Here is a 24,296-nt window from a genome sequence, read left to right as displayed (position 1 = left end):
ATGACACTGTGACTGGGGCATCGTGGTCCTGACACAGGGGGGGATGACTGGCCTGAGGAGAATTTCTGATTGCAGGACGTGCAAGCTGAGTAACGCACTATAAGGGGAGTCTGTGTCTTCCGCACTTTTGGATTAGATATAAAGTAAAGCAATGTAGTAATCTGCTCGCTTCCCTTAACTTCTATGAAAGTTATAGGGTCCCCTAGTACAGAGAAAGTCTAAACTTTTCAGTAAATAGCTGAAGCCCCGCAGCACCGAGCCTCCTGAGCAAGGAGAGCTTACCCCGTTCAGGCCCTGGCGCAGAAGTTGCTGGCTGTGTCCCCCGAGACCGAGAGAATAGCCGATTTCCCAAGATGGCGCTGCTGTCGTGGGCATATCTGCAGCCTGAGGGTGCCAAGCGGGAAAACAGCGGATGGAGCCCCCACCATTGTGGAGGATCTATTATCGGCCTGTATTCCCAGCGTTGTGGGAGAGAGGCAGCGGCCGCCACCTTTGTGGAGGAAGGATTAACGCTCTGTATTATCAGCCTGTATTCCCAGTGTTGTGGGAGAAAGGCAGCGGCCCCCACCTTTGTTGAGGAGGAATTATCGCCCTGTATTATCAGCCTGTATTCCCAGCGTTGTGGGAGAGAGGCAGCGGCCCCCACCATTGCGGGATGGATCTTTCTGCAGCGCGAGAACGACAGAGGAAGGGGGGGGGGGCATGGCCCATGCCCGAGCAGGCCGTAGCCGGGAGCTAAATTAGCGCCTGGCCTGCGATACGCCAGGGATAGCGCAACACTGCAGCGCAGCGGGCGCTGAAGCAGGGAGACCTTCTCCCCCGCCGCTCCAACGCTGATCTGGACCTGCCTAGAGACGATAACGCTCCCTACCTGAGTTCAGGTGGTCTGTTGGAAGCCGCGCCGGCTGGGTAAGAACCTGGAGGGAAGAAGACTTCGGGTCAGCTGCTCCACGCAGCAGGTAGGCGGACGGCAGACTTGCATCCCAAGTTCTGAAACTGCCGAACGTTACCACTCTCGGCGCCGCTTGCCTAGAAGTGTGTTGAGGGGGAGCCTGGTCAGGAAATAGAAACGGGGGGCTCTGAGCACCAGGGTGACGCAGAGCATAGATCGTACGGCCACTTAGGAAGAGAAGAGACCTGGCGGTGAAGCCACCCTGTGTCCCTCTTCCCCCATACGGGGAGAGCAGGAGTGTAGAACACCCTGTCGCCCATCTGAGAATAGAACAGATAAAGGTTAGTGGGCTAAAAAATGCGCCCGAACCGGGAGAAAAAACGGAAGGGAACGGCATCAAAACAGGCCCATGTCCACCTCCTAGGAGATTAAGCAAAATCTGGCTTGGTTTCTGGTCAGTCACAGGGTGTACACTGTGGAGGAGGAGCCAACTTTCTTTCTTAATAGTTTGCATAGTGTGAACCTCCTGGCAACAGCAGCATACACCCATGGTCCTGTGTACCCCAATAAGGCAAGAGAGAAATATTTCTAAACAAGATGTGTAGCACAAGGAAGAATAAAAAAACAAATCCTAGATAAAATTAGGTAATCATTTATGGAACACTCACAATACAGCAATCAGAGGCAGTTTTACCTCTACACCATACACCAGTGAAGTGCAAGGGAACCAAAGACGTCTGGGTCCAGCAATCCAGGTAATGTCAAACCATTGATTACAAGCTCTATGGAAAGAGCTTATAAGCACCATATTCTTTGCCTAGGAAACCGTCCATCTGACAGGCTGCATCGGTGGTCGGTAATCTAGGCAACAAGCTTTACACAACAGAATTAAAAATCTCTCTTTGTTCTTGGGAATGGATGGGATTTTTAATAAGAAGCAAAATAGCAAAGGTTGTGGTTTTTACAAGCACTTTCCAAGTTTAACCATTGAAGATGTTGAGAGAAGCCTTTGTGTGGACTCTAATGGGATCTTTACACTAATTCAAAAAAGTCGCACTAGATATATTACAGCAGGGTTGAAAAACAATAATCCTCCTTTTTAGCCAAGGAAGAGTATGTGGCTGTTTTGCTTCACACAGAATTAATGATTTGAATGAAACAGTGAAGTTGTAGTAGAAAGGTCTGTAATAAAAATTACATTTATCGATCCGCTCTGTGCGTTCCAGTGAGCTTCAACTTTTCTGCAGACCCATCTACAGATCCACCATCCAGTACATTTTAATGTAAATGATATTGTTCAGTTTTGCACATCACAATGAGCCTTCACACCAGACTGAGTGGCCCTAAGGGCTATGCTCTACCTACTGCATTCCTATGGCTTACAGCAACCAGAATGATGACAGCAAATCCGCAATCCCCGTACATTCGGCTGATAGATCAGGTCCAGAGACCTGGCAGTTGTGCCGGTATTGTGATCCAAACATGGTGCGTGTTTGATAGATGTGTGTAATCCTACTAATAGTGACCGCTGAAACCCTTTGGAAATTCCCCAAATCCATCAATAACAGCGGCAGACTCCTGCAACTCCCCAATAAGAACAGTACTGGCAGCCCACCCTTACACCCCCTATATTTCTATAACAAAGACAGTTGCAGACTCCTGAAAACACCCCCTGCCCAATATTTTCATAATAGCAGTGAAACACCTCGGTTACTTACCGGTAGCCGGTTTTTCCAGAACCCATGACAGCACCACGTGAGAGAGGGATCCGCCCAGCGAGGACAGGAAACCATTCTGAATAAAAGGGCGGTACCTCTCCCCTTCGTCAGTTGATTACCGAGAATGAGAGGACCTCCAACAATCGTTAGAACTTACTCCATCACCACTAAACACACATAAGCACCCCCAGAAGTGCACACCAAGGATGAGAAAGGGAGGGATTATATGGGTGCTGTCATGGGTTCTGGAAAAAACGGCTACCGGTAAGTAACCGTGGTGTTTTCCCCTCACCCTTGACAGCACCACATAAGAGATTTCCAGAGAAAACCTAATTAGGGAGGGACCACCGTATCAAGCACCCGTCTACCAAACGAAAGAGCAGCCGAGGAGGATAGGTCCAACCGATAGTGCCGGAAAAAAGTAGACTGTTAGGACCAGGTAGCAGCCCTACAAATTTGTTCAATAGATACCTGCGCACGTTCAGCCTAGGCCGCCGGTTTTCAGAATGGGGGTCCCCCATCAAGGACAGGAAACCAACTGACGAAGGGGAGAGGTACCGCCCTTTTATTCAGAATGGTTTCCTGTCCTCGCTGGGCGGATCCCTCTCTCACGTGGTGCTGTCATGGGTGAGTGAAAAATTGTTCTCTGTATAAAGGCAGCAAAGGAAAGCTTTCCTCATGCTGAAATAGACGGTAGATGAAATAACTCCTATTTCAAATTCCAGCCCGGCCGCTGCTTTACAGGTTGGGTGGTAACCCACACTCCAGTCAGTTGCACACGTCTTGTGTATAGTAATACGCATGTGGCTTTTTTTTTTTTTTTTGAAGGGTTTGTCCATATAATATATATTCTTATATATATATATTCTTATATATATATATATATATATATATATATATAAAAAATCATATGGCCTTTATAAACATCCATTTTAAGCCCTAACACTTTCATAATTTGCTGTATTGTAAAATTCTCTTCCGTTCTCTTTATCCGGTCTTTTTTTTTTTTTTCTTTACTTCCAGTGATGTTCCATTTAAGGAGAATCTCAAAAGGACGCCACAGAAGGATGGCCCTGCGGTAACTTCCCCACAGCTTCTCTCCCACCCAAGATAGGACATCATAAGGAGGAGGTGATGCTGCCATCAGTTACCATCACTTCTGTCAGTCTTCCCCTGATGATGTCCAATTCTGATGATGCAGAAGTGACAACAGTTTCAGTAGCCACCACACTTCTATCCCGGTCACCCTCATCTTCATTCATCGGAACCACAATCCCTGCTTCTAACACTGCAGTTTCTTTCCATAAACTAAGACGCCATCATAGGGCAGTGATAGAAGAAAGATGAGTGACAGCAGTGCCGTCCCACAGCTTTTATTACTGCCCTAAAACGAATAGTCATCATGAGGGATTTGCTTATGTCACTCACCCTGCTTCTATCAACACCCCTTCATGCCTCATTTCAGGGAAAAAGTTAGTGTCAAAAGCAGGGTGTCACGATGTGACTCTAGGAAAACGAGTCACACTAGGCTATCCCTAACTTTAGGATTACCCCTAATGGTGAAGCTGACCAAGTGTCGTGCCTGGCTATGCTCCTGACCCGAACTAATCTGATTTCCCCCCTCCCACCAGGGAAGGAAGGGGCAAGAGGCAGATAAAACACATACAAAAGGCAGACAGGGGAAAACCAAAAAACTCTGACATACTGAAAATTCAAGGAACAAACAAACAATAAGAGACTCAGGAGAAAAGCAAGCGCAGGAAGGTAGCAACAAAAAGAAGACAAGGGATACCTTCACAACTGCACTCAGAAACAAATACTACAGCCACCAGTTAGTCTGGATCACAAAACCTCCCCAGACCAGCTTAGAGAAACTACAGTGGGCATAAATGGTAAGATCTAGCCAGCATATATAGGAGGGGAGCAGATGTGATAGTTTCCTTTGATCACATGTTGTGTGGGAGCCAAACAAACAGACCAGCTGAGATTAACTCTTGCTAGCCTGCCTATGAACTACCAATCTGTTGGTCGAAGCCAGAGTCACCCTGCACTCATCAAAGACATCAGAGAAGTTATCAGGCGGAGTGTCAGAATCTGTAGTCTGAACAGATCCCGCCGCCATGATGGTTGGTGATGTATGTAAAAACCTCCATGTCACACAGGGCCTGAGGAGGTGGCGAGCAAAGATGGCGGGGGCAGAAGTGTGGTGTTGGCCACTGAAAATGCGGGAAGCAGCAGTTAAAAACTAAGGTCACGTTTTCCATCACCCCTCCTAAAACAGACCATCATCAGGAAGCGGCAATGATAGTAGCTGTAGTAAGAGACCTCAGCGCTGCCTCTAAATGACGTCCTTTTCCAGGAGGGGTGATAGAAGCTGCAGAGAAGTGACTTCAGGGCCAGCCTCCTATAGCGTCCTATTTGAGACATCAGGACAATGACCCAAAGCACACCTACAAATTATGCATGAACTATTTAGGGAAGAAGCAGGCAGCTGGTATTCTATCTGTAATGGAGTGGCCAGCCCAGATCTCAACCCTATTGAGCTGTTGTGGGTGCAGCTTGAAGGTATGGTGTGCAAAAAGTGCCCATCAAGCCAATCCAACTTGTGGAAGCGGCTTCTGGAAGCATGGGGTGAAATATTTCCAGATTACCTCCGCAAATTAACAGCTAGAATGCCAAAGGTCTGCAAAGCTGGAATTGCTGCAAAGGAGCATTCTGTGACGAAAGCAAAGTTTGAAGGAGAAAATTATTATTTCAAGTAAAAATCATTATTTCTAACCTCGTCAATGTCTGGACTATATTTTGTATTCATTATGCAACTCATTTGATAAATAAAAGTATGATTTTTCATGAGAAAAGACAAAATTGTCTTGGTGACCCCAAACCTTTGAACTGTAGTGTGTACATATATAGTACAGGCACCATTGACACTTCTATGGGCATTATTGTGACTTGTATGTACTTTTTCTATCGCTTTGGGAAACACAGGAGACCACGTGTGTATGCTGCTGACACTCGGAAAAAAAAGTTGACTCCTTTTCAGCATAGTTACCCACCAACCGGAGCCAAGGTGGTCAGGTTTGGCTTCCTGAAAGTAGGAGGTGGACATGGCGTCTGGGTTCCGACCCGTCTCTACCTTCAATCTTTCCAATTTTTCTTTCAGATTCTGCTTGTGAGGCAAACAGTGTAATTACCCACTTATCCCATCTAAAGTCTAAGAGAACAGGGTGAAACCTGTCACACAGTACCCTTTCTGGTTTGCAGGGCAAGACTCCAACCTCCAACACAGAAGAGGTGAGCAGGCAGACAGTCCTTGCCCCTTCCCCTCCAGCGCGATTGTCCACCACAGCGAGATGGTGCCAGGAGCAGACGGTCCACACTCCCAGGACCTCTATCCAGTCACTCAATGCATGAAAAGAAAGCAAGATTTTACCTGAGAATATCTCCCTTGTTGAGGTTGAGTAAAACACTGTAGCCCCTAAACTCAGGTTCACAAGGACAGGTCTCGCCATGATTTTGTAGGTCCTGGTACATTTCCTTTAGGCTCTGCAAACACTTTGTCAAATTCTCATTATTTATTTTGGGATCAAATGAGGACATCGGCTCCTCACAAAGCTCATATGCACAGTGAATGTGAAACCGCATACACTTCTCCATCAAAGACACAGTAAATTTATCACACAAGTGCTGCTGTGTAATATCCTAAAAAGAAAAGAAAAATAAGAAAAATTCTACACACCTAATATAAAACATGAGTCATTGCTAACCCTCGTTGCCCTGCTTTACCGTCCCATATCCTCCCCTTTAAGACTGGAGGGGAAAATAACATTTTTCACCTTTTTGCCTCAATCTGTCATTCCTTGTACAATTTCTCTGTATTTATATACTTCTCTATATTTTTACTTTCTTAAGGTCATTAATTAATTCATCTGCTTCTGGCACTTCACTGACTACCCACTTCTTAAAGGGATTGTCCAGATTTGAGATGAAAGTCTGCAGTCACTCTGGAGTTCTGAATCTTAACAGAGCATGAACCGTAAATCGGTCAGGATTCCCCGATGCCAATAGCAAAAGTGGGTGGTCACATGACCACAAATATAAGATTTACATACTTACGGCCACACTCAGACTAGACATGAGCGGCCTTGCTCAATACAAGTGAATTGAGTGAGGTCGAGTAAGTCTAGTCGGCACGTGAATGCATGTATGCAAACTGAATACTAGTGGTCATATAAATACTTGCTCTCATCACCGGAGAATCCGGAGCGTGCATGCACTGTAAGGACTCAGAAGTTTAGTCACTAAAAGTGACTGCAGGCTTTCATCTAAAACCGTGACAAACCCTTTAACAAACTGAAGCCTTGCTTGAATAATGGTGGTGTCACACACAGCGACGACGACAACGACATCGCTGCTAAGTCGCCATTTTCTGTGACGTAGCAACAACTTCAACAGCGACGTCGCTGTGTGTGACACATTACAACGATCAGACCCCTGCTGCGAGATCGCTGCTCGCTCTTGAATATTTCAGGTCATTTTTTGATCGATTCTATCCCGCTGCGCCAAATGCATCCTTGTGTTTAACACAGCAGCAGCGACGGTCGCGACGACTTTGAAGGCAGTGACGTAGGACTGAAGGCAGGACACGGGCGTGTTTTTGCGGTGTATTTTACAACGCCCCCACGACTCCGATTGGTGGTCATAACAGCGTTCCGATTGGGTAACTTGCCGAAGGCGTTACAGTGATTTCATTTTTTAAGTTCCATTCTTTGTTCCACGTAGTAGAGTCTCTGTCTGGTGTTGCTAGTGTGTCGTTCTTTGTGTCTTCCTTTGTTTGGCATGGTCACCCAATCAGGCGCCGCTGTAGTGATCACCAATCGGAACAGAGGGGCGTGAAAAAGGCAACGCAAAAGCGCTGTAGCGATCACCAATCGGAACAGAGGGGCGTGAAAAGAGGCAACGCAAAACATGTCTAGGAGTAAACACCCCGCCTCTATCAAGGTCTGAGTCGTCGCACAGCGACGCGTGTGACACGTTCCAACGACCGTCGAGGTCGCTATGATCGCTGCTCCGTCTCTGCTGAAAATTACATGTCTGACAGCTAACTAGCGATCATGTAAGGTCGCTGTTACGTCACAGGAAATGGTGACGTAACAGCGACGTTGTTGTCGTTGTGTATGAACCCAGCTTAAGGGATCTATTAACACCATTTCTTTTTCTCTTTGTTTTCTCTAATCCAGTTATCACAAAAAAATAACAATTCTAGCAGCAAAGGGATCACATTATTCTGATTTATTTTTTTATTCCTAAACTACAGTAATATCTCTAAAATTAAACTTAGTTAACAATTTGACATTAGTCTGGTTAAAAAGTCATCCGGATTAGCCAAGAAAAACTATTTGATAAATACATAGCTTTCAGTAAAGCTTCTCACCTTCCGTATTCCACGTGTTCGGTTCCAAACAAAATCATACCAATCTCGGTAATTATCCTCTCCCTGATCCATGATATTGGTCACCATATAATCCATAGTCATACACAGCACTGGTAACGGGCGCAATTCATGTGCTAGGGGCTCCTCTTGATCTGCAGAAGATCGACTGTATTCTTTTATGGCAGCCGCATGGTCCAACTTTGAAAGGAAGGAATTATGCAAGTTATTTTCCATCCATAATGTAGACCATTAATAGTAAACAGAACATTAAAAATTATACCAATAACTGACCTTTTTTGGGTGATAAACATGACATGCTCAAAACATTTGGAGGAAGGAAGAGGAAGGATACAGTTGTAAAAGTGCTGTAGAATATGTTGGCGCTACTGAAGTAAAAGTTAATTTAATAATTACCTTGTCTGTTCCTGGAAGGAACTCATAGATGCTAAGTTGATTGCGAGTATCCCGCATGTATCTCTCCTTTTCAGGGCACATGTCAGGACAGGTTCCCACAAAAACTTTGGCTTGATCTAACCCAGTTCGTTTAACTCGAGCTACAAAAATAGGAGAAACGTGATTAGAAAATGTGCATTTCTTTTATGGTTACAAAAAAAAACTTCTTTAGTTACTCAAATAATTGCAAAACTTTCACAGATCCTTTCAATACCTTGTCTCAATATCTTGTCCCTCTGGTCTAGGAGACGATATTTCTCCTCGGAGGTCTCTGCTGCCATTCCCACAAGATGCAGAAGTGAAGGAGGCAAAGACACCGCAGAGTCAGAAGGTGGTGATGGGATATCAGTATTTTGAACACTAAACTGAAGATTCTTGGGAAATGTAGCCTTTTTAAGAGAAGATCTGAAATACAGCCAAAAAATAGTTTAAAATAAGGGTGAAAAAAAAGGTTGTAATTGTATGATTCTGAGTGTTTTAGAATTACCCCTTTAGTCCTTGGAGAAGAGGTTTGCATACAGGCGAAACGGCTGGAATACCTTTTTGCTCACTTTGTCTGACTTCTCTCTCCACCGTTTGAGCCCCTTTTTTCTTTGCAGGACCTAAAAAGAAGGGAATTTTGTTTACTTACCGTAAATTCCTTTTCTTCTAGCTCCTATTGGGAGACCCAGACAATTGGGTGTATAGCTTCTGCCTCCGGAGGCCACACAAAGTATCACACTTGAAAAAGTGTAACCCCTTCCCTCTGCCTATACACCCTCCCGTGGATCACGGGCTCCTCAGTTTTGGTGCAAAAGCAGGAAGGAGGAAACTTATAAATTGGTCTAGGGTAAATTCAATCCGAAGGATGTTCGGAGAACTGAAGACCATAACCCAAAAAAATAACCAGCCCAAAGGGCACAGGGGTGGGTGCTGGGTCTCCCAATAGGAGCTAGAAGAAAAGGAATTTACGGTAAGTAAACAAAATTCCCTTCTTCTTTGTCGCTCCATTGGGAGACCCAGACAATTGGGACGTCCAAGAGCAGTCCCTGGGTGGGTAAAAGAATACCTCAATAGAAAGAGCCGAAAAAGGCCCCCTCTTACCGGTGGGCAACCGCCGCCTGGAGGACTCGCCTACCGAGACTGGCGTCTGCCGAAGCATAGGTATGCACTTGATAGTGCTTCGTGAAAGTGTGCAGACTAGACCACGTAGCTGCCTGACACACCTGCTGAACCGTTGCCCGGTGCCGCAATGCCCAGGACGCACCTACAGCTCTGGTAGAATGGCCTTTCAGGCCTGAAGGGAGCGGAAGGCCCGAAGAACGGTAGGCCTCGAGAATCGGTTCCTTGATCCACCGAGCCAAGGTCGACTTGGAGGCCTGAGAGTCCATACGCTGGCCAGCGACAAGGACAAAAAGCGCATCTGAACGGCGCAGGGGGTGCCGTGCGAGACACGTAGAACCGGAGTGCTCTCACTAGGCCCAAAGAGTGCAAAACCTTTTCAAACTGGTGAATTGGATTAGGGCAACAGGAAGGCAAGGAGATATCCTGATTTAGATGAAAAGGAGATACCACCTTAGAGAGAAATTCCGGGACAGAACGAAGAACCACCTTATCCTGGTGGAAAAACCAGGAAAGGAGCCTTGCATGACCGTGCTGCAAGGTCAGACACTCTCTGAAGAGATGTGACTGTCCCCAGGAAGGCCACTTTCTGTGAAAGACGGGAGAGAGAGACATCCCGCAGCAGCTCAAAAGGCGGCTTTTGAAGAGCCGTCAGGACTCTGCTAAGATACCAGGGTTCCAACGGACGTTTGTAAGGTGGAACTATGTGGCAGACCCCCTGCAGGAACGTGCGGACCTGCGGAAGCCTGGCTAGACGCTTTTGAAAGAAAAAAACACGGAGAGCGTGGATACTTGGCCCTAGAGAGAGAGTCGAGGGACAAACCCTTGTCCATTCCAAATTGTAGGAATGAAAGGAATGTGGGTAAGGTAAACGGCCATGGAGGAAAGCCGTTATCAGCGTACCAGGATAGAAAGACTTGCCAAGACCTGTAATAGATCTTGGCGGACGTTGGCTTCCTGGCTTGTCTCGTGGTGGCAATGACATCCTGAAATAACCCTGAAGACTCTAGGAGTCAGGGGCCAATGGCCCCTAGTCAAGTTGAGGGCCACAGAATTTCAGATGGAAAAAACGGGCCTTGTGACAGCAAGTCTGGGCGGTCTGGAAGTGCCCACGGTTGACCCACCGTAAGATGCCCCAGATCCGGATACCACGACCGTCTCGGCCAGTCTGGGCGACGAGAATGGCGCGACGGCAGTCGGACCTGATCCTGCGTAGTACCCTGGGCAGCATCGCCAGAGGGGGAAACACATAAGGCAGTCGAAACTGCGACCAATCCTGGACAAAAGCGTCCGCTGCCAGAGGTCTGTGATCCTGAGACCGTGCCATGAAGGCCGGGACCTTGAGAGATCGACGTCCTGCGTTCCTCAGGGGCGATGGATCTCTTGAAGCACTTCTGGGTGCAGAGACCATTCCCACGCGTCCATGTCTGATGACTGAAAAACGACTGCTTCCCAGTTTTCTACGCCCGGGATGTGAACTGCGGAGATGGTGGAGCCTGTGGTTTCCACCCACTGCAGAATCCGCCGGACTTCCTGGAAGGCTTGACGACTGCGAGTGCCGCCTTGGTTCGTGAACGGCACTGCCTCCATAGCTGCAACCATCTTCCCCAGGAAGTGCATGAGGTGCCTTAAGGGGTGTGACTGACTCCGAAGAAGTGATTGCACCCCCGCCTGCAGGGAAAGCTGTTTGTCCATGGAGAGTCCCAGAGCAACGTGTTGACACGCCACCTGAGCAGGGGCCCAGAGGTTCTGAAGAAACGAGCCGCAGGACGAGAACTGAACTCTATCCTGTAACCATGAGACAGAATGTTTCTCACCCATCGGTCTTGAACTTGTGGCCACCAGGCGCCGCCAAAGCGGGAGAGCCTGCCACCGACCGGGGATGCGGCTAGGGTAGACCGAGAGCCATGAGGAGGCCGATTTGGAGGCAGTGCCCCCTGCGGCCTATTGGGGTCGTGACGTGGGCCGCCACGCATATGAGTTCCTCTGGCCTTTCTCCGGCCTGTTGGACGAAGAAGAATGTGGCTTGGCGGAGGGACGAAAGGACCGAAACCTCGATGGGATTTTTCTTTGCTGAGGTCTCTTAGGTTTGGACTGGGGTAAGGAGGAGACCTTTCCCTTGGATTCCTTAATAATAACATCCCATCGTTCGCCAAATAAACGGTCGCCAGAAAAAAGGTAAACCAGTTAAGAACCTTTTTGAAGCCGAGTCTGGTTCCCATTCGCGCAGCCACATGGCCCTGCGAACTGCCACGGAGTTAGCATATGCTACAGCCGTGCGGCTAGTGGAGTCCCGGACGGCGTTCATGTCGCAGGACGAAAAGGCTGATGCCCGAGAGTCAAAGACGGAACATGCGGAGCAAAATTCCATGTGACAGCATTAAACTCCTTCAGACAAGCCTAGATTGCTTGGAGAGCCCACACGGCTGTGAAGGCCGGGGCGAAAGACGTGCCCGTGGCCTCATAGATGGACTTCGCCAAGAGCTCTATCTGTCTGTCAGTGGCATCCTTCAGGGATGAGCCATTTGCAGACACCACGGACCTAGCAGCCAATTTGGAGACTGGAGGATCCATTTTGGGAGAATGAGCCCAACTCTTACCGACGTCAGATGGAAAGGGGTAACGCGTGTCAGTGTGACGTTTAACCCATCCCTGAAGTTAGAGTGATCAAAAAACGTATTGTACGTTTGGGGAACCAAAACTGGTGTTTCTCCTGCTGAGAAGCCGACTCCTCTACAGGAGGAGGCGGAGGAGAGCGAACCAGCACCTGGATGATGGATCGAAATAAGATCATTTACTAAGGCGTCCCCCTCAGGAGTATCAAGGTTAAGGGTGAAGTCAGGGCCAGAGCCCTGAGCTCCCCCGTCCGCCTCGTCTTCCTAAGAGTCCTCAAGCTGGGATCCTAGCAGCGTGAGGAAGTCGGGGAAGAGTCCCAGCGAGACCGCTTAGCCGGCCTTGGACTGCGGTCCGGGCAGGAGTCCTCCGCCTGAGACCTAGGGCTCAACCTGGGAGCGCGCTGCGGCGCTAACCAAGCGGGGCCTGAATGAAACAAGCTAACCGGGCCAGGGCCTGTGAAAGGTCCGGTCTGGACTGCAATGCCTCAAGGAGCTTAGAAGACCATTTGATCATATGAAAATGACTGAGGGCCAACACCGGTGACTCTGTCCCTGCAGGGGGGTCTACATGAGCCGAGGGGCCCACCAGTGCCCGAGGCTCCGGCTGAGCAAGCGAGGCAGGAGTCCAGCATTGCTCACAGTGAGGGTAGGTGGATCCCGCAGGTAACATAACCCCACAAGAGGTACAGACCGCGAGAAAAACCTGTGCCTGTTGTCTCCTAGGAGAGAGACCACTGAAGGTAAATGTGCTTGCACCCCTGAACAAAGGGTATACAGTCTGTCCGAACAGAAATATATATAATATATACATATGTATCCGGCACCCTAGGGGGACCAGCACTGAGTGCTGCGTTCACCCTGAGCTCCCCTGAGAAGCACCCACTGGCAGAATGCCAGAAAATGGCCGCCGGAGCTCTCAGGGGAGGAGTGGGGCCGAGGGCGGCACCAGCAAAGAGCGGGAGTCTGAGTTCCCCACAGTGGTCAGTGAGGGGGGAGGAAGACATGCAGGATGTTCTAGCCCTCACATCCGACGTCATGTCGGTAATCCCGCCCTTACCCCTGACAGCAGGCCCGGGGGCGGGATTTTCGCGACTAGGCCGCGGTGAAGCCAGGGACTAAATTTGAGGCCGCGCCCGACCAGCAGGCCCGGTCGGCGCGGAAGTCCACCTGCCTCCTCAGTTTTACAACTACCGCAGCTTCCGGGAAGAAGGTGCGCTCCCTGTACAGTCCCCAATGGGGACACAGAGTACCTTTAAGTAGCAGGGCCCGGTCCCTGGGGTTGAAGAGGCTCCGGTCCGGCAGGTAGCACCAGGGGCTGCGGATGGAGCACGGTCCCATTCAATGGATGACCGCTCAGGTCCCACTTCTCCCAGCCGCATAAGGGATGGTGAAGGAAACGGCCTGTGACTCCAGCCTCCGTACCCGCAATGGGTACCGTCTGGGGTCCCCACAGTGGCCAGTGAGGGGGGAGGAAGACATGCAGGATGCTCCAGCCGTCACATCCGACATCATGTCGGCAATCCCGGCCTTACCCCTGACAGGCAGGCCCAGGGGCGGGATTTTCGCGACTAGGCCGCTTTGAAGCCGGGGACTAAATTTGAGGCCGCGCCCGACAAGCAGGCCCGGTCGGCGCGGAAGTCCACCTGTCTCCTCAGTGTTACGACTACCGCGGCTTCCGGGAAGAAGGTGCGCTCCCTGTACAGTCCCCGAAGGGGACACAGAGTACCTTTAAGTAGCAGGGCCCGATCCCTAGGGTTGAAAAGGCTCCGGTCCGGCAGGTTCCACCAGGGGCTGCGGATAGAGCACGGTCCCAGCAAATGGATGACCGCTCAGGATCCCACTTCTCCCAGAGCCGCATAAGGGATGGTGAAGGAAAACGGCATGTGGCTCCAGCCTTTGTACCCGCAATGGGTACCTCAACCTTAACAACACCGCCGACATAGTGGGGTGAGAAGGGAGCATGCCGGGGACCCCGTGGGGGTCCACTTTTCTTCCAACCGACAACTAAGTTATGAGAATGCATGAGTGGATGTGTGCCTCCTTCCACACAAAGCATAAAACTGAGGAGCCCGTGATCCACGGGGGGGTGTATAGGCAGAGGGGAGGGGTTACACTTTTTAAAGTGTAATACTTTGTGTGGCCTCCGGAGGCAGAAGCTATACACCCAATTGTCTGGGTCTCCCAATGGAGCGACAAAGAAATATGAAGTATTAGGCTAGGTTCACAGGTCCTGCAACCATCCGTTATCATGGATTTATTAGCAAAAAAATTCTGCAAAAACAACTTTTTTGTCTGTTAAATAACGGATGTCGGCCGGATCAGTTTTTAACATGTGGAGTCTACGGGGGATGGTTGTAAAAGGATAAGGCACAGCCAATATAGTGGAGGTATATCGAGGTGCACTTGTTGGTTTCCAAACCGTAAGTCAATCAAACAGGTTCAAGGCACTCTCAAGGGTTAATTTTCATATAATTTATTCCAAAATAGTTTTAAACATGTGACGTTTCAGCCACTAGATGGCCTTCATCAGACAACTGGTATCATAAACTGGCCAAAATTGGAGTGTCAAGGCAACGGTGTCCACCGCTATGCTGCGTCCACAGCATAGCGGTGGACACCGTTGCCTTGACAGTCCAATTTTGGACAGTTTATGATACCAGTTGTCTGATGAAGGCCACCTAGTGGCTGAAACGTCACACGTTTAAAACTATTTTGGAATAAATTATATGAAAATTAACCCTTGAGAGTGCCTTGTACCTGTTTGATTGACTTATGCGGGATGGATCCGTTAATGGATTACTATTTATCGTCCATTTGTAATGGATCCGTTAAGAAAACAACAGACCCGTTACAAATGCAAGTACAACGGATGTCTAAATAGCAATCCATTAATGGATATGTTGTCCATAGACTCCCATGACAAAAAAAAAAACCACAACGGATCCAGCAGAAATCAGTTTCCCAACCAGATGACTACAGGACACATGAACTTAGCCTTACAGAGATTAAGAGCCCAGGCACATCATGGCTCTAACACTAGAACTGTAATATGTCACCTGTATGTCTGTATATCAATCATGTCTGCTCCATTCCACGCCATTTGATTGAGATTCTTCAATAAAAGTGTTGTTTCTCTTGCATACTAACTTAATAATTAGATTCTATACAGTGGCGCCACATGGCGGTACATACATCTAACACATAAATGAGGCGATTTAAACACTCACTAGTTTTTTTCCGTTGCCAAAAACCAACAGCGTCTTTGTATAGTTCTTTTACTGATTTCTTGGCCACAGCTGCAGAGTTCTGTAAAGACATAGACAACATCCCAAATGTGATTCTATTTTTCCCAAAAAAATCATTAAATAAGTTAATTTTTTTTCAAGCAAGTGAAAACTTCAAGTTTTTCATGCAGATACCACTTCAGGAATAAACAGATTTTTTTTTTGTTTTCAAATCCTGAAGAATTTGGTTACCATTTTGTTAATGTTACCTGAAGCAACTTTTTAACGTTTCTTGTTGCTACTCTATATAAATGTTTTGGAGGGGGTGTTTTTTTTACTTTATAAACAATAAAACATGCATTTTTTTCTGCAAAAAAAAATGCTAAAACAAGAAAAATCTCCAGGCATTTTCCAACCATTTTCAAAGGGAACCGGTCACCAGTTTTTCAGCCTATAAGCTGAGGCCACCACCACCGGTGCTCTTATATACAGTATTCTAACATATAAGAACGCAGGCCGCTGTGTAGAACATAAACACTTTATAATACTCACCTAATGGTCACGCTGCGGTGGATTTGGGTCAGATGGGTATCTCCGTTGTCCGGTGCCTCCTCTTTCGGCCATCTTTGTTGTCCTTTTTCTGTCGCCGGGGAGCATGACGCGTCATACGTCATCCACACTTGCCGGCATTGAGGTCCTGCACAGGCGCACTTTGATCTGCCCTGAGCAGGGCAGATCAAAGTATTGCAGTGCGCCTGCGCGGGACCGGCGAGTGTGTATTACGTAGGATGCGTCATGCACAGAAGCTTCAGAAGGAGGACGAAGATGGCCGAAAGAGGAGGCGCCGGCACAAGACAACAGAGACGCCCATCTGACCCAAATACACCGTAGCGCGACTGTTAGGTGAGTATTCTAAAGTGTTTTTTATGTTCTACACAGCGGCCTGGGCTCTTATATACAGCATGTTAGAATGCTGTATATAACAGCCCGGTGTTGGTGGCCATAGTTTATAGGCCGAAAAACTGGTGACAGGTTCCCTTTAAGCCTTCTTATTGACTTGTATTGTAACATTTGGAGCGTCTTCCTAGCAGAAAAAGCCCGAAGAATGGTCTGCTCACTTCTTTTACCCACTTTTTTTGAAAAAAGTTAAAAGACCCTCAAAAGCCTGAACTTATGAAAAGCAAGTCACTTTTACATCAAAAAGAATAGGAAGATTGGAGGGGTTTTTTAAGGCAATTTTCTGAGATAATCTGATCAAAACAAGGTTTAAAAAAAAAAAAAAAGAAAAAAGCCATGTTAACATACCCTTATGTATACAGATTTACAAATACATATGTTTTACCTGCCTAAGAGGACTAAACCACTAAGGTTTGGTTAGTAAGTGTACTAATAGGGCCCGATTCTCAAATTTTTCATGCCTACTGGTGTAAAGTTTTAAAAAGTTGTCATGTTTTGGCAAAAAATTTTGCAGCTTTTGGTGTTGTCATCTCACACTATTTTTCTTCAGCTAGAAACAAAGTGAATAGAGCCGGGGCATGACAACAAGCCGTGGAGTTTGCTACACCACAAAACTAACGCTAGCAGGGAGTGGGGTAGGATTTAGGGCAAGGCGTACACAAAGGTTCGCGCCACTTCTCTGACTGAACTGATCCAGGAAGAGGCATGCCCCTCAACAAGATAGGGGTGAACAATGCTGGTCTAGTGGTCTTGATAAATGAGGAGAGTCTGACTCCAGTACAGCCCCTCAGCAAGACCGGGGTGAATAGCGCTGGTCTATTGCTCTTGAATCAGGCCTATAGTTCCTAATCAAACTACAATTCTGCAAGAATGATTCTAGGAAAGCTGCAGAGCAAACAAAAGGGTCTTATCTAAGGAGACAGGGGAGAATAAACAGGATTCGCTCTCCTTGTGAGGTTGTGAAGACGCAACACTGATGAGATCTGGATGGTGTGGCAGCTGTTGCAAGGACCATTTGGTTAGGGCAAGTTCACACACTGCATTTTTTTGACGCTGCGTTTTTTGCCGCAAAAAACGCACAAAAATGCACCCGTGGCAAAAAAACGCAGCAAAAAAAAGCATGTGTTTTTAATGCGTTTCTGTGCATTTTTTGCTGCGGTTTTACTCACTGCATTTTTATGTTGTTTTTTTTTTTATGAGTGAACAATGCCATTAAAGATTGTTGAAAAAAAAATGTCTGATGTCATTTCCTTCTTCAATATGTTCTTCATTCTCCACTAGTGTATGCAGGAGAGCAGACAGCTGCAGAACTACAAGGCTCAACATGCTCCATCCAGGACCGTATGCAGGAACGAGAGGCAGGAGGAGCAGAACTACAAGGCTCAGCATACTCCATCCACCAGTGTATGCAGGAGAGCAGACAGCAGCTGCAGAACTACAAGGCTCAGCATGCTTCATCCAGGACTGCATTCTGGAGGGAGAGGCAGGGGGAGCAGAACTACAAGGCTCAGCATGCTCCATCCACTAGTGTATGCAGGAGAGCAGACAGCAGCTGCAGAACTACAAGGCTCAGCATCCTCCATCCAATACTGTATGCAGGAGTTTTTTGCCTTAAAAAAAAAATAGCGTGTGCTTCGCCATATTTTTGTATGCTAGCCAGGTACCGCAGGCAGGTACGGGCTGCCCCCAACTCCCAGCTGCCTATTTGTACCCGGCTGGGAACCAAAAATATAGGGAAGCCTTTTTTTTTTTCAATTATTTTATGAAATAATTAAACAAAAAAAAAATGACGTGGGCTTCGCCCAATTTTTGAGTCCAGCCAGGTACAACTAGGCAGCTGGGGATTGGAATCTGCAGTACAGGGTGCCCAAGTTTTCTGGGCACCCCCGGTGCGAATTGCAGTCTGCAGCCGCCCCAGAAAATGGCGCTTTCATATAAGCGCCATCTTCTGGCACTGTATCCAACTCTTCCAGCTGCCCTGATGCCGGGTGGCTTGCTGGGTAATAATGGGGTTAGGGCTAGCTGTATATTATCAACTGGCCCTAAGCCAGAAATTCATAGTGTCACGCCAATATTAGACAGGGCCACCATGAATTTCTAGTAACGATAAAAAAAACACGACAGAAAAATATTTTTATTAGAAATAAAACACAACACAATTAGTGACTCCCATCTTTATTGATATAAAGAAGACCCCCCTCCGCAGTAATCCTGGGTCAGGGTCCCGCGATATCCAATCCAGATCCAATATCATCTGATCAGTTTGCTGGAAGGCAAAGCGATCAGATGATGTGTCAGGTTCAAGGATGTGAATCACATCACACATCAGCTGATTGTATAAACGGCGTTTATACAATCAGCTGATGCATCAGTAGGAAAAAAAAACAAAAAACTACACATCTCTGTGCTGACTCCCGTCCGATCGCTGCAGGACCCTGCGGTAATCAGCTGATGAAGTCTCCTGACCGCATCAGCTGTTTAAAAGCCGGCCGGGTGGTAAAAAGCTGGCCTCACCGCGAGACTTATACGATCAGCTGATGCGTCAGGTGACCGCATCCGCTGATCATCGCCAGGTCCTGCAGCTATCGGACGTGCCCGGGAGTCTGCACACAGCCGGAGCAAGGGTGGCAGTACCGGGAGAGGAGCTGGGAGCAGACATGTCGGGAGTCTGCAGACAGGTGAATATGACATTTTCTTTTTCTATCATTCACTTCTGATTTCGCAGCTCCTTCCACCTCCGGTGGCAGTACCGGGAGAATTCACGCTTCTGTGTTTACCAACAGAAGGAATCCTCTTCCTGTACATGTCACTGTACTACCCACCCCTTGCGTTTATAGCTGCGTTTTTAGTCATAGAAACGCACTAAAACGCAGCTATATTTGCGTTTTTCATTGCGTTTTTCAACATCTCATTGAATTCAATGGGAGGAAAACGCAGTGAAAAGCGCAAACAAAATTGACATGCTGCATTTTTGTGGGCACCACAAAAACGTAGCTAAAAAAAACTCAGACTTTGCTAGTGAAGCAAAGTCATGCAGTGTTCTGAACAAAAACGCACTCGAAAAACGGGCAAAAACGCCGAGAAAAATGCACTGTGTGCACATAGCCTTACATGGTGAAATCCTGATGAAGAAGTTGGATTACTTTCAAAAGCGTCGAATAAACGGCCCATAAACTGCATCTGTGTACTTGGATCCCTTCCTGCAGGAGCGCAGATTAAACTACTTTTTTTCCTCAATATCCTTTAATTGTGAAAGAATCACGGGGATGAATCTGTAGAATTTAAATGAATAAAACAGGTGCACGATACCCATCACTAACGCTTGGAAGCTGGGAGATATGTAAAAACGTGATGTCACCAACCTCACTCAGATCCCAATACAAAACCAAATTACCTCTTTAACCAATGACGCTGCAATCAATGGTATAAGCATATTATTATTTTTTTTTTTACTCACATGGTTATTAAATTGGATAGATGCCATTTTTTGCTTTATCCTGCAGTTTATACGCAGAATCTTCCCATATTTCTTAAAGAAATCCTCCATGATGTTTTTTTTATTAAATTTATTAGGCACATTCCTAATAAAAAAAGTGGTCATCTCACTGGGGGAGACTGGAACAGTGTGTTGAGCACCAGCAGAACGTTCTCCTTTGCTAGCCACAGAGCTTGAGGGGATAGCTGTTAAAAAAAAACCAAGACTTTACAAAAGAAGGAGACATATATAATGACACAGACAAATAAGGGTTTTCCCATTCTAAAATGGTGTGTGTATAGGTTTACTCTAGGAGAAAAATAAGATTAAAGTTAGTAACCCTCCGCAGGTGCAGCTTTCTGATGCTTTCCCCACTCTGCGGTAGTGACATCACAGGGCTCAGTGGTGATGCTCATGAAGACACAAGACACTGAGCCGAAGGATTGACTGCAGCCATCATGTCTGTTGTAATTGTGACGTCACCACTGCAGCCCATCAACAAAGACTGGCTGGAAAAGTGGAGGGTCAGTAACAGATTTTTATCTGAGCACTGTGTAGCCTCCAAGACAATATCAGACAACGCTACAGTTCAGGATTTATTTTTTTATAATATAATTGGTTACGGACATAATATAACAGAAAATGTACTTTTGGAAAAAAAAGCTCTCACCTTGAATTTCAGGCAGCAGCTCACCTTCTTCCAGTAAGGGTCGAATTCTTCCAGGTATCAACTCACTAGGACCAGGTGAAGAATAGTCTCTGGGAGATCCTTGCTGGTTTGGCCGCAAAAAGGAAACCATTCTGGTAGATGTTGTATGACCTGTACCTTGCAAATGGGACTTATTAAAAGTCACTTGACTTGATAAACTCGCTGGGCTAGTTTTAACAGGTTCAGTTTGATTGGGAGCAGAAATTGGTCTTACAATTGGTTGAGTTTTTGATGGAGAATCGGCATCGGTCACCTTGACCTGAGGAGTAACGTTATCTGATTTTTTAATTTCTTTTCCCCGATGAGTTTTCATTTGACTTTTTACAACATCAAACAAGCTCCTGACATAGATGTTAGCGCCTCCTTTTAAATCCCGGTTCAATCGACCAGCCCTCTTGACAGGTGGATGTTCGCTATGGGGATGGCAGGAAGGCTCGTTACATTGTCGTGGGACGCTCTGGTGTTCGCCCCTTTAATCATGTGTAAGTTATGGGTATTTAGGGTCCTCTTTATGTGTCTGGCTTTGTATTGGTGACCCCTGTACTGTAAAACGGACTTATGCCGATTTGACTATTTAACCTTATGTGTCCAGTCAGGGTGGTCTTGATCAGTCTTACTTTTGGTATATCTGTGTCCTACTCCATAGATCTATGCTGATTGAGCTATATAGAATCATGGTCATTACTAGGACAGAGATACCATAGTCACTAGCTAGCCACTCATAAATTATTTATGACCCTTTGCCTCCTTATATTTACTTGGGGTGTTATCACTCTTGCTCTCCCACTAATGTGTGGTAACTCACCTTTTCCTCTATGAAGCACCGTATATGCACTTTTCCATAATGATTGTAACCATTTTTATATGAATTTTGTACAATAAAAACTTTGATATTTTTACAATATTGGCCCTTCAAGCTCCATTTCTTTTTCTTAACTTTATGTGCCATATGGAGTGGCGTTGATTCTTGATACGAGATGTGCTTTGGTTCAATTTTCTTTTGTCTTAGTTTTAACAGATTCAGTTTGATTGGGAGTAGAAATTGGTCTTACAATTGGTTGAGTTTTTGATGGAGAATCGGCATCGGTCACCTTGGCCTGTGGAGTAACGTTATCTGTTTTTTTAATTTCTTTTCCCCGATGAGTTTTCATTTGACTTTTTACAACATCAAACAAGCTCCTGACATAGATGTTTGCTCCTCCTTTTAAATCCCGGTTCAATCGACCAGCCCTCTTGACAGGTGGATGTTCGCTATGGGGATCTGAAGAAGCTTCACCTGAGATGGCGACATAATTTCTATGTGGTGAACGATCATACTCCGGTTTTCTTTTTACTCCTTTTTGTCCCTCCTCTCTTCTTGGCTCTTCAACAAAACTAGTAAAACTACTATTGGCACTTGCAAATGAAGGTCTGGGTGTTCCTGCTTCACTTTTGTTTTTCTTCTCTGAAGACATAGAGAAGAAGTTGATGTTCCCAGATGTCGATGACGTTGTAGGAGCTCCAAATAGGGGTGGATCTTTTGACTCGTTTTTACTTGACATGCTAAAAGATGATGCCGATGTTTCATCTAATTTATTTGCTCCCGGTAGGATTGGTTTGAAAGTTGTATGAGCGGGAGGTTTGAAACTGTGCTCTGAATTGGAGGCTACCTGTGTAAAAGTGGAGTCCGCAGCACTAGAACTGGTACTTATTTGTGTCGTGGTACCAAATACACTTCCAGTCTGCACAGTGGAAATATTTGAGGACTGACCAAAAATTTACATTTTCTCAGTGGCTGCTGTCTTGCTAACTTGTGCAGATTCTGCAATTCCAAATGCAGAAGATGGTTGTGCACTGATAGAACCAGATTCTTGCTTACTAAATGGAGGTTGGAAGCCAGGAGACTGACCAAAAATATTACTTTGTCCACTGTTTACCTGTCCAAATGCAGACACTTGGCTACTACTATTTGGCCCAGATTGCGTAGAACCTGCCTGACTAAAACTTTGTCCAGTCACATTGTGCGCAAACATAGGTGTCTGGGTCGGGTTGGAGGGTGTCTGGCCAAACAAAAATCTATTACTAGCGGATTGTTGTCCAAATTGTGGACCTTGATTTGAGCCATCCTCAGACTGTCTAGATGCTGCTGATGACTCAGATGTTGCCTGGGAAAATATAGAAGTATTGCTTCCAAAGGGGGAGGCTGACTGGCTAGTTGTAGGCTGTGTAAAGAAAGATGCAGATTGGTTAGTAGTCGCTTGGGCAAAGAGAGATGTAGATTGACTAGATGGTACTTGGGCAAAAGGAGATGCAGATTTACTGGGAGTAATTTGTCCAAATATAGATGATTGATTGTTACTGCTTTGTCCAAACGATGGCGCAGGTGGCCCCGTAGAAGTCTGCCCAAATGCAGGTAGTGTTTGAGTATTGGTTGTCTGTCCAAAGAGGGAAGATGACTGTCCGGTAGTTGCCAGCCCAAACACAGGACCAGTTTGTCCCAAAGGCTGTTGTGCAAAAGTAGTAGAAGCCTGATTATTAGCAGTCTGTCCAAAGGTAAAGCCAGACTGTCCTGTTGTAACCTGTCCAAAGGCTGGTGCAGATGGAGCAGAAGAAACCTGGCCAAATGCAGGAGCGGTTAGACCAGATGTTGTCTGTCCAAACACAGGTGGTGACTGACTAGGGGTGCTCTGCCCAAATATTGGCGTAAACTGTGCAGACGTGCCCTGCCCAAACGCAGGTGCCGACTGATTAGTGGATTGTCCAAATGAAGGAGCAGACTGCCCTGAGCTGGACTGTCCGAACAGCGGAGCTGTCTGTCCAGATGTTGCTAGTCCAAACACTGATGTATTAGCTGTGTGCCCAAAGGTAGGAGCAGACTGCCCAGCGGTGGCCTGCCCAAATATAGAATTAGACTGGCCAGAAGGAGCCTGACCAAACAGTGTCCCTGAAGAAGAACCCTGGCCAAATGTAGGGGCCGACAGTCCACCACTTGCCTGGCCAAATGCTGGAGTAGTTTGAACAGAATTAGTCTGTCCAAAGATAGAAGAAGATTGGCTTAAAGTATTCTGACCAAAAACAGACTGGTTGTTACCGAGCTGTCCAAACATAGGGGCTGACTGGCCAGTAGATGGCTGTCCAAATGCAGGGGCAGGCTGTACAGTTGCATTTTGGCCAAATAATGTTGTCTGCCCAAACATAGCTGCATTCTGATTTTGTGTATTGGGGTTTGTGGTTTGTTGTCCACCGAACACATTGCTATTGTTCATGGTTTGTGAGGAAAGAAAACTTGCGCCTTGTACACCTAAGAAACATATAGAAATGTAAGATTAAAATCTCAAGAAAGGTTGATCCTATCTAGACAGTATTGTACTGTGACAGTTCTCAATTCAGCAACATTAAAGGGAACTTATTTCTTACAAAAATACAATTTACACCAGTGCATAGAGTGGTAATCAGCAGGTAAATAGCATTGAAATCCTATCTGCCAGGTTTAGTGGGAGTGATTAAGTTCAAATGCTTTTTAGCTAAAAATTCATGCATTTAAAAATCATAAATTCCCATCTTCAAGATCCTATCCCAATATGTAGATGTAATAAAAATAATAACATTAGCAGATACCTTCAATTAGAAATGTAATATAGTTCGCCTACTATAGCTATGTCTCTTACCTCATGTGTGGGGGTGTGGGTGTCACGTTAAACTTAAGCTGGGTTTACACACTGCAACATCTCAAACGACA

General features: G+C 46.5%; 1 pseudogene; it reads right to left on the bottom strand.

Annotated features, from left to right (window-relative positions):
* LOC142280475 (germinal-center associated nuclear protein-like) overlaps nt 1-23,823 on the bottom strand; it is an 89,318-nt pseudogene extending 65,495 nt beyond the window's left edge.
* Nucleotides 23,824-24,296: the final 473 nt, after the last annotated feature.

The sequence above is a fragment of the Anomaloglossus baeobatrachus genome, unplaced genomic scaffold (genome assembly GCF_048569485.1).
Source record: "Anomaloglossus baeobatrachus isolate aAnoBae1 unplaced genomic scaffold, aAnoBae1.hap1 Scaffold_452, whole genome shotgun sequence".
Taxonomy (NCBI): domain Eukaryota; kingdom Metazoa; phylum Chordata; class Amphibia; order Anura; family Aromobatidae; genus Anomaloglossus; species Anomaloglossus baeobatrachus.
The sequence above is the reverse complement of the archived record's forward strand: the minus strand, read 5'-3'. Positions and strand labels throughout refer to the sequence as shown.